This window comes from Gossypium hirsutum, chromosome A06, assembly GCF_007990345.1.
Source record: "Gossypium hirsutum isolate 1008001.06 chromosome A06, Gossypium_hirsutum_v2.1, whole genome shotgun sequence".
NCBI lineage: Eukaryota > Viridiplantae > Streptophyta > Magnoliopsida > Malvales > Malvaceae > Gossypium > Gossypium hirsutum.
The window spans coordinates 81303803-81313621 of record NC_053429.1 but is presented as its reverse complement, the minus strand read 5'-3'; the positions used below and the strand labels follow the sequence as shown (position 1 = coordinate 81313621).

Below are 9819 nucleotides of genomic sequence, written 5' to 3'. Positions count from 1 at the left end.
TAAAGTAGGTGTTAAAATGAGAATTAAAGAAAAATGTGGGTTGTTATTAGCATGTATAAGGTTCGGCTAAGCATGGGTATTGAAGAAATTGAGTACATTTCATTTTACGAGCCTAGGGATTAAAACATAAAAATGTCAAACTTTGGGGGAAAAAATGTAAATTTTGCCATAATGTGATTTTGGGCTTATTTGAATAGTATAATGATTAAATAAGTTAAATGTGATATTATAGATCAAGAAAAATGAGGTTCAGAATTAGAACGAGGGAAAAATGAGTATTTGGTGGTTAGGTCATTTTCATCATTTTTATATCGAGGTAAGTTTGTGTGTTTAATAAGCATTAAATTATATATGTATAAAAAATTAATTGATATGATTGTGGTAAATGCTATATTATTGAAATTAAATGTGAATGCTATTGAGTACGATACTGCGGAAATGACCGACAGAGATTTGATACAGTGAAAGTATAGGTTGAACCTTAGGAATAGATAAGATACAAATGTCATGACATTAGGGTTACTGAGATTATGTGTAAGACCATATCTGGGATATGGCATCGATATGAGACTTCGTGTAAGACTATAGTTGGGCTATTGGCATCGATACGAGATTACATGTAAGACCATATCTAGGATATGGCATTGGTACGGTACTATGGGTACAAGATTCCCGAGTATCTTTTAGTATTCCATGTAAGACCCCAAACCCGGCCTAGACGTTATGGATGAATTTGGCGTGTCACATCAAAGCATCGTTCAAAAATCGAGTGTTCATTAAAAGTTCATTTCTATAATTACGACCTTTTGCTCAAGGTTAGCAAATCATCTCGTCAAAAACGTTTACTTAATGTCTGGCATTGATACTCTAAGTTATTTCAAATCGCGGAAGCTACTAAAGTTTGAAATATAAAAACGTCTATTTTTAAGTGTTTTTGAAAATAGTTATTAATTTTTGAAAATTAGTGTTTAGCAGTTTTAAATAAGGAAATCAAAAGCCCAATTAAAAATTTAATCCCTCAAAGGCCTTATTACAGAATTAAAACCCCAAAACATAAAATTCAAATAAAAAGACTACAGCAGAGCATCAGCAATCGTGTGGCCACCTCCGAGTTCCTCGCGGCTCTAAATCGCCTAAGGCTGGGGATTACCTGGACAGTTAGACAGAAGGGTGAGTTTCCGAAAACTCAGTGTGTAATCCCTTTTAATACGAACAGTCAGAAATACAATATGGGAAAACAGACTGGGCCAAAGCCCATCACAGAAACAATATCAAGTGGCCTTAGCCCATTAACAGAATCAGGTGGGCCTAAGCCCAATACAGAATTAGTATCAGACAAAGATATGCAGACAAATATCCAGCCCAGTCCAATCAAAACACCACCCATACCAACCAACACACCATTTGAGGTTAAGATCGACCCACCCAGCCAACACACCAAGCTCAGCATCGGTTGCGGCATTCAGTTAACAGAATGACTCAACGTCATAGACAGAATGGCTAAAGGCCATAAAAATCGCAGCAACGCTACCAGTTAACAGAATGACTATAAGCCATAAGTATCACAGAAAGACTGAAAGTCTTGTACAGAACGGCTACAAGTCGTACACTTCCTCCGTTAATAATAACCCAACCCCATGCAGTATGTCATATCATAAATATTGCGTGTATGCAAAGTCATACTCAGTACAATCATATATGTAAATCATAAGCACATCAGTCAAACGGAATATAAGAGCATAATCGTCATTCTACCATACAGGGGTATTACGGTCATTTTGCCCTACAGAGGCATTATGGTCATTTTCCAAACCGGGGGTATTTATGACCCATCAGATGGTCTACCATCGCTTTGAGCGACTTAAGTAACCTAAACAGACATAACGGTGCAAATGGGCCTTAGGCTCATTACTCGGCCCAAGTGGGCCTACATGCTTATGTGGTCCATTTAGCCCAATTCCAGCCACGGCTATGCGAACACCATAGTCCAACTCATAATTTGACACTTACCATGAATTTTATCCGGATAGGGGCTACGAGTCCATTGGGCCCACACGACCCATTTTGGCCCATCAAGGCCCAAAAACAACCTGAGTCATGCACGCGACATGACAAGCCTAGCTACTTCCCGCTTAATAGAAAATTTTACCCACGTAGGCCCACAGGCCTATTAGGCTTATTCGGCCCATTATGGCTTATCGAGGCCCATAACAGCCCCAGTCCACGAAAACACATGTGGTGGCCTTTGCAGTCTATCGCCCATGATTTGTGGGCTCGATTTACCCCACGAGCAATCGTACGCTCGCGAGGCCTCAAATGCTGAAGTTTCAACTTTTTGGCTTTTCGGCTTTCGTCGATACATAGTTTAACAGGGGTGTGAGTACGCTCCTTTTTTGGCTTTTCAATAGTAATGGTTTACGGTGTACAGTTACACACCTTTTTTGGCTTTTGACAGTACAGAATGGTGTATTGTTACACACCTCTTCAGCTTTTCATCGACTACCGATTACAGGGTACTGTTACACACCTGTTTACGAAGCTGAGCAAATAGTCCACCGCGCCCAAGCCTTGATCAAACGTGTATGGCTTATTGCCTAGATCACTTGGCTAAAATCGTCCACACCTTTCTTACTAAAAATCTGCATTACGAACATAGATCTTAATAATCAGGTTTGATCATAAATGTGGCCTAAATCCACAAATATTAGTTTTACAGAATCAAAGGCATATTCGACCTATCCCAAAAGAAAGGTAACGTTCTTACCTTATTCGATTAATGAGAAAAAGGATTTGACGACTTGAGCAGCTCTTGCACTTCTTCACACCTCGGGAAACCTAGAGACCCAGCAAACCACATATCTTGAGGAAGGGATCAACCAAACAACAACTGAAGAATAAGAATGAGGGTATTCAGCTTTAAGAAACAACGTAAGAAAGAACAGTTTCGAATGAAAGGCAAAGAAATATGAACACCTACCATTTTGTCAAGATCACTTGCAGATATCGAATTAATATACCAACATCAGAGTATGGAAACAATTGGTTGAATACCAAATAGCAAAATGAGTGAAAAACAACCAGAAGAAGGAAGCCCAACTGAAATTAGAGTGAATAGTGTAGAAGAGAATAGAAAGAATTTATCAAGCTGAATAGCAAAGGGAATGCTATATTCGGCCAAGGTGCTAAGTGCCAAAGAAAGAAATGAAACTATAACAGTTTGGGGAGAGAAAGGTATATTCGGTCAAGTTGAGAAAGAAGTGGAAGGGAGAAAAGAGAATGGAGAGGAAACAATATTCGGCAAGGTTGAGAGAAGAAGAAAAAGGAAAGAATCAACCAACTTTGAAGAGAGTCAAGAAGTGAGAGTATTCGATCACAAAAAAAAAGGAAAATGAGGAAGAATAGACTTCAAATGGCCACAAAAAGGAAAACTGAGAAAAACCCCCAATAACTCCTAATGAAAATTGGCTCCAAGAATTGCTAATACTCAACACCCGAAACTGAAAATGAGGATAAAAATGAAGATCATACCCCTAGCCGAATTCTCAAAGCTAGAGTTCCCATACAACTCTCCTAGTTTCAAACTTTCCTTGATTTCCTCCTAACAACCCAGATAATCTCTACAAATCCCTCTTCAAACTTCTCCATGACTAATTCAAATTCCACCTTGCAGAGTTTGAGTCAAAATCCACTACTCATGTAGCAAGGATGTAAAATAAATACCCCTTTATGCATTATGAGACTCGAACTCAAGCTCCTTTGCAGTCTTAATCACGCCACTGCCACTGGGCTACCCAACACTCTTGTGTCAAATTTTAACCACAATTATTTAAAAGGTCTACATGCCAAAATCCAGGTTCCTTTAAAAGAAAAACCAAAATAAATTGCAAGAGCCAAGACTTCAACCTGGGCTCCCTTACAACCTTAATGACGCCACAACCACTAGACTACATGCTTCCTTGTGTCATTTACTTAACACAATAATTTAAAAGGCTTACTTCCAAGCATCCAGGATTTTATTCACTTAAAACCAAATTTTTTGCTAAAGCCTAGGTTTGAATCCATGATTTCTCCAACACTTCTCAGGGCCACCACCAAAGTAGACATTTAATTGTGTCATTTCCTTTCACAATTAAATACTTATATCCAACCCCCTTACAGACCCATACTCAAGGGCCCAATACTTCTAGGCCCAAATTCGGGGCGTTACATTCCAAGTGGTTCAACGAGTAATTTAATGGGTATGTCAAAGAAGAGAAAAGCATGTAAGTATTACGAATTGGTGCAGTTATGTATGTAAAGTTTATAAGCATTGACTTCATGAAATTTTGAGTTCATGATTTCCACAAGAATGATTTTGTAAAAACCTTGTGATTATTAGTCTATACTTGTGATGTACGAAATTCATGAAAAATTTGGTTGACGATCATGTTATTGGCTTTTGGGCCAAATTGGGTTATGATATAGCATGTTTTATTCACTTAAATTGCGATTTATCAGATATGAGAATAAGGAAAGATTGGCATAATTTCCTATTAAAATGGTTATGAAAGTACTGGAAGGTAAAAATTTAGGTAATTGAAAGAGATGAAGATATATGCTTGGAAATATGAGTACACATAATCAATGTGCATGTTTACTATAAGGTTCGTAATGATTTGTTAATTGTTGTAATATGTTACAAATGAGAGATTACGATTGTTAGGCTAATGCAAAGATATGTTAAATTATGCTTACAAATTGATAAAGCAAACAATGTGACTGAATAAGTTATAACTGTGAGTTTTATAGCAATTTATATTATCTTGTGTTTGTATTGTTAGACTAGGTAAATTATGGGTAAGAGTTGCTTATTATGTTCATACGGACTTACTAAACTATATAGCTTACCCCCTTCTTTTCCCATGTTTTTTTAGTGCTGTCAAGCTAACTCGGGTTGGAGATCGCTAGAGATCCTATCACATTATCAAGCTATCATTTTGGGTATTGATGAATTAAAGTATTTTAAGTTTATGGCATGTATAGGGACTCAGTCTTTTGGTCATATGCAGCGGTTTGTAATGATTCATGGTTCATTTTGTATATAGTCATGGAAGTTGACTAATATTGGTTATGAGTATATTTATATTTATGTCATTTGGGAATATGGAATCTTGAATAATTTGATGAAGAAAGGTTGATGTTTTAATCATGATTAATAATTGTATGAGAATGAAATGTTATTGTCTTGGTTGTGATTTTTTGGTTGCTTTTACATGCTTGAATTTGTGCCATGTGATGTTGTCTAGATATGTGCAAGTGAGGGTGGCAAAATGGCTTGGTAAATAGCCTTGTTTTTGTCCACACGGGTGGACACACGGGCGTGTGTCTAGGCCATGTGTGACACACGGTCAGCCACATGGGTGTCTGATCCGGCCGTGTATCCCCTGCACCTAAATTGTTGCAGAACAAAATGCTTAGTATCGAGCACACGGGTATGAGACACGACCGTGTATCTCAACCGTGTGAAGAACACGGCTTCAGGACACAGGTGTGTGTTTTGGCCGTTTGACTTCAATTTGTTCTTGGGTGACAAACAGAGAGTTACACAGGTTAGGGACACAGACGTGTGTGACCATATGGCTTGCTCACACGGGTGTGTCCCAAGCGACACTGGTGTGTGGCCCTTAAAACATGAAATTTTTTTCTAAGTGTTGTAAAATTTTCTAAAGTTCTCAGTTTAGTCTCGAACCACTTCTAAAGCACGTTTGGGCCTCATAGGCTCGATTTAGGGACAATATGATTGGTCATTGAAAAGTTTTAATTTGATGCCAAATTTATGACTTGAAATTGTATGTTTTCTTGTGTTTAAGTCCAGTAATGCCTCATACCCTATTTTCATCGAATATGGGTAAGGGGTGTTACAGGTACGATAACTTGACATTTACTTGTCACTTTATTACTTGTTGTGATTGTGTACACTTGCACATTTCCGCCGTTGTCGGGGACTGTTTTAATAGACATTATTTGTGAAATTGATAATTTTTCATTTTGGTTTATATTTTTCTTCTAAATTTTAATTCCATTTTTTGTGTGTGTTTGTTTTAGGTGTTTATGAATATTGATCAAATTATTGACTTACTTCCCGTAGACCTTGATTTTGGAAACACTTTTAAACAAAGGGTAAGACAAGGAAAACAAAGAAGGACTAAAGAGTTGAATTTCGAGAATCAAAACCAAAATCAAGGAGGAACATTCATTTATAATACTCATAGCCTGATCATTTTTGTTGATGACAGAAGCTGCACCATTCGAAAATATGCCATATCTATCTTTAACAAGTTTAATTAGAATATTCTGAGACCTGAAATTGAGGCACCGCAATTTGAACAAAAGCTAGTCATGTTCCAAAATTTTCAAAATATGGATCAATTTAGTGGGATGCCTACTGAAGATCCACATCTTCGTCTTAGACTATTCATGGAAATGAGTGACTCATTTAAACTAGTCTGGGTGATCAAGGATGCCTTGAGACTGAGATTGTTTCCATATTCCTTAAGAGATAGAGCACGAGCGTGGTTGAACTCCCTACCATCCGGTTCCATAACTACATGCAAAATGTTGGTTGAATGTTTCTTATTTATATGAGGCATGGGAGTAGTTCAAGGAGTTATTACAAAAATGGCCTCATCATGGCATTCCTTACTGCGTTCAAATGGAGACTTTTTATATTGGTGTAACGCCTCGAATTTGGGCCTAGAAGTATTGGGCCTTGAGCATGGGTCCGTAAGGAGGTTGTATATAAGCATTTAATTGTGCAAGGAAATAACACAATTAAATGTCTGCTTTGGTGGTTAATGGCTCTAAGAAGTGTTGGAGAAATCTTGGGTTCAAACCTAGGCTTTAGCAAAAATTTTGGTTTTAAGTGAATAAAACCTTGGGTGTTTGGATGAAGGCCTTTTAAATTATTGTGTTAAATAAATGACACAAGGAAGCATGTGGTCTAGTGGTTATGGCGTCATTAAGGTTGCAAGGGAGCCTAGGTTCAAGTCTTGGCTCTTGCAATTTATTTTGGTTTTTCTTCTAAAGGAACCTGGACTTTGGCCTATAAACCTTATAATTAATTGAGGATATTTTGTGACACAAAAAGAGCCTGTTGTGGAGTGGCAAGGTGTCGTGTTGTGTAACTGTGAGGTCTGAGGTTCTAGTCTTGGGATGCGCAGTGGAGTATTTATTTTTCTATTTAAGCTATGTAGGAGGTGGAGTTGGACTAAAACTCTGTGGATGAAGTGGTCATAAGAAAATAAAGAATTTTCTTAATGGTTGAAAGTAATCCCATATCGAAAAGCTAACATGGGAATTGGTGAGAAGTTGGCTTTAAATAGAGCAAACCAGATGAGTTGGGGAGGGGGAAAGTGATTAAGGCTCAATGCAGGATGTGCCAAAGTTGGTGATCGTGGACTTCGGCACGTTCTCATAAATAGGTGTGTATTTTGCACTACTCTAGAGGTAGAACGACAAATGCTGGAATGCCGAAATGTCGGTTATACGACGATGGCAGCCACACGAGCGTGCAAGCGCACGTGTGGGAGCTTTGACGTGATGGTTGAGGCCATCATGAGTGCTCTCGTGGGCTTAGGTTGCTTTGGGCCGGGATGGGCCATGTGGGCCCAAGTGGATAAATGGTATGATTGTGTAGTAAATATTGGATTGGACTATGTAAATCTTATATTTGTAGGCTAGTATTACTGAAATGCCCCTGGTTTGTAAAATTACCAAAATACCCTTAATTTGTGAAATTACCAAAATACCCTCGACCTGGAAAATTATCGAAATACCCTCGATTTGTAAAAATTACCAAAATACCCCTAATTTGGAAAATTACCGAAATACCCTTGATTTGGAAAATTACAGAGATACCCTTGACTTTCAAAAATTACAGAATACCATTGGTTTGCAAAATTATCGAAATACCCTTGGTTTGTAGGTTTACTAAAACACCCTTGTTGGGTAATAGGTAAAAAGATCATTCTGCCCCTCTAGGGTATATGACTCACTGATAATACAATTTGATTGACTTGACTATGTTTTGACTGAGAATGTATGACTGTGATTGGACTGTTGTGACTGTGATTTGTATGATTTTGTATGCCGTGTGTACATTTGCTGCGTTCATATAATATTATGTTGCATATGGGTGGGGATTATGAAACGGAAGAAGAAATTGAGAATCGTATGGTTGCTTGACGATCGTGGATCCACCGATTAAGGATCGCATGGTTGCTTGACGACCGTGGATCCACAGGTGGCTTTTAAGCCCAATATATGATTATTGACGACTCTGTGTCGATCATATTTACCCGAGGCTGTGTGCCGACTATATTACCATCACTGATGGCTATGTGCCTAACATGATACAGCTACCGATGGCTTAAATCCAATTATTCTAATTATGGCTTTGCACCAACCTACATATGACTCTATGCCAACCTGATTATGGCTGTGTGCAAAACGTATTTGCCTAAGGCTATGTGCCAATATATGATTATAGATGACTCTGTGTCGATCACATTTACCTAGGGTTGTGTGCCGGTTATGTTACTCTAATTGATGGCTATGTGCCTAACATAATGCAGTTATTGATGGCTTTGTGCCATTGTGCCATTCTGCATACGGCATCCAGTCGTCCTGTTATCTGGTAGCATTGTTGCAATGTTTACGGCTATGTGCTGTCCTGTTTACGGCCTTGAGCTATCCTATTGAAGTAGTACCGCAATCGAGCTACCATTGATGTGTATTGAATGGGTGGGTCGATATTTATATCCCCATATGATGTGTATCGGGGGACGGAGTTGGTGTGTAGTGGTTGGATTATTGGGGTGGGTTGTACAGCATTGCATGTATGATATTATTGTGACATTATTGCGATGTGGGCTTCTGCCCAACTGAGGCTAATATGGGCTAAGGCCCAAAGGCCACCGTTCTGAATAAGGCTCAGGCCCAGACCGTTACTGTATGTACTGTTACTGATTTTAAGAATGGGCTATGCCCAATTGATTCTGTTATGGGCTGTGACCCAAATGATATTGTAATAGGCTTTGGCCCACGTATGCTCTGAATTAGACTGTACTGTTACTGCAATGGGCTCCAGCCCAGACTAATTCTGAATTCTGTCTGTTTACTGACTGTTACTCTAGTAAGGGGATTACACACTGAGTTTTCATAAACTCACCCCATTTATTAATTATGCAGGTAATCCCCAACGTTAGGTGGATCGGTGTCGCAGAGGGGCTCGGAGACGACCACATAACTGTACATGTTTTTCTATTTCGTTTACTGAGTTAAGCACGTTGGTTTTTGATTTGGGTTGTATTAAGGCCTCTTTATTTTCTTAACTTTTTATTTGGGAAATTTATTTAGTATGCTTAATATCTATTAGAAGTAGGACGCATTTTTCCAAAACAACAATTGGTTTTCAAAATATCATGTTTCCGTAACTGTTTTAAATTAAGCTTCCGCAGCAAGTAAGGTTTTAAGGGAACTAATGTTTCACAAGGTTTAAATGGCCAGAGGTTTTAAATGGTAAGAAGGGTTTTCAATGAGAACATGGTTTTCGAAAAACACTTCAATGTTACACGCCAGATTCGAGCCCAACTTCTAGGTCGAATTTAGGGTGTTACAATTGTTCTCAAAATTCGTACTAGAATGATGATGGATGCTTCAGAAAATGGAGCCCTTCTTTCTTAATGTTATAACTATGCTTGCGAGATTATTAAAAGAATTGCTAACAATAATTATCAATGGCCAACCAACCGAGCAGCCTTAGAAAGATGAGTAACAAGA

The 9819-nt window shown here is 38.3% G+C and overlaps 1 pseudogene; it reads right to left on the bottom strand.

Moving 5' to 3' along the window:
* Window positions 1–6585: 6585 nt before the first annotated feature.
* On the bottom strand, window positions 6586–6675 carry LOC121231282 (uncharacterized; annotated as a pseudogene).
* Between the last annotated feature and the right edge of the window lie 3144 nt (window positions 6676–9819).